Source organism: Budorcas taxicolor, chromosome 19 (assembly GCF_023091745.1).
Source record: "Budorcas taxicolor isolate Tak-1 chromosome 19, Takin1.1, whole genome shotgun sequence".
NCBI lineage: Eukaryota > Metazoa > Chordata > Mammalia > Artiodactyla > Bovidae > Budorcas > Budorcas taxicolor.
Window position 1 is genome coordinate 17,169,126 of NC_068928.1, and position 1,442 is coordinate 17,170,567.

The window sequence follows — 1,442 nt, forward strand, 5'->3', positions numbered from 1 at the left end:
CAAGTCTGTGTTGTGGGGGCCCTCGTGGAAATGACAAGATCTCTGGATAAGCAGGGAATTACTCTACTAGCATTCATCTTCCTGCACTTATATCCTAGGGATTTGCTCTCAAGGAAACTGACACAGACTGAAGAGAAAGGAAGACCAGGACTTCCCTGCTGGTCCAGGAGCTACGATTCCATGCTCCCGATGCAGGGGGCCCAAATTCCATCCCTCATGAGGGATCTAGATCCCACCTGCCGCAGCTAGACCCACTGCAGCCAAAGAAGTAAGTTTTTTATATATATATATATATATATATATTGTGTATATATATATATATATATATATATATATATATATATATATATATATATATATATAAAGCAAAGAGAAAGGGAAAACATCCCTTTGGGAAAAGTGCTTGCTCATCCCTGTCATACTCCCCTCTGCCCATCTCGATGTCCTTCAGAGGTCAGAAATGATCCCTCCCTGTCTGTTCCCACCACTCCGACTGGTGCTACCTTATCTGGGACTGCAATCATTCCCTAACTGGTCCCTCTGCATCAAAGTGATAAAACTGACTACAGCAGCCCCCATTTGTAGATCTTGTGATGGATTTCTCTGCCCCTTGCAGGACTAACTCAGCAGCCGGATGGTCCTCCACGTACTGTCTTCTCCCCCACTTCTCCAGCCCCTCCTCCCAACACCCCTCTCCATGCAATACCCGGCTCCGGCTTTCTACAGTGCTGAGCCACCCAGTCCTCCCCAAACTGATCTTCCAGCATCTCTCCTCACAGGGCACCTAATAACTCCATTCCATCCTTCAAAATCAGTCCAGCATTGCAACTTCCACAGAAACTGTCAATTCCAGCACTCTCCACCTTCTGAACCCTCCAGTCTATTTTCTTGCTGCAGTCCCTTGAGTTTCTTTCAGTCACAGGACTCCCATGTTGCACTCTAATTTATGATGAACATGACTTGTAGCCCTGTCTGTGAGCTCTTTCAGAGCAAGAAGGACATTATATTTATCCGTGCATTTCCTTGACCTATTAATGGGTGAGATGCCCAGGGGCAGTGAGTAAGGGTTAGGATTACATATTTTGAAACACACTGGTTGGTGGACATCCCTGGTGGTCCAGTGGTTAAGACCCTGCACTCTCAGCGCAGGGGGCCCAGGTTCAATTCCTGGTCAGGGAAATAGATCCCACATGTTGCAAATAAGACCCAGCGCAGCCAAATAAATACATAAAAAGAAATATTTTTTAAAAACCACACTGGCTGGGGAGGGACAGAAAAGCATTCAACTCTAAAGAGAGAACACAAGGGAGATTTTGTGGTGCTGGGACACGTCCAGGTGGTAGCTACACAAATGCACGTGTTAGAAAACGACACAGAACCGCATACACACCCTGTCACAATGGCAATGTCCTGATGGATACTAAAAGTGGGTCCCTCCATAT

The 1,442-nt window shown here is 46.1% G+C and overlaps 1 non-coding gene across 1 annotated transcript; it reads left to right on the plus strand.

Moving 5' to 3' along the window:
* Positions 1–1,106: 1,106 nt before the first annotated feature.
* On the plus strand, positions 1,107–1,179 carry TRNAE-CUC (transfer RNA glutamic acid (anticodon CUC)). Its single transcript has one exon. It is a non-coding gene; the product is annotated as a tRNA-Glu (tRNA).
* Positions 1,180–1,442: the final 263 nt, after the last annotated feature.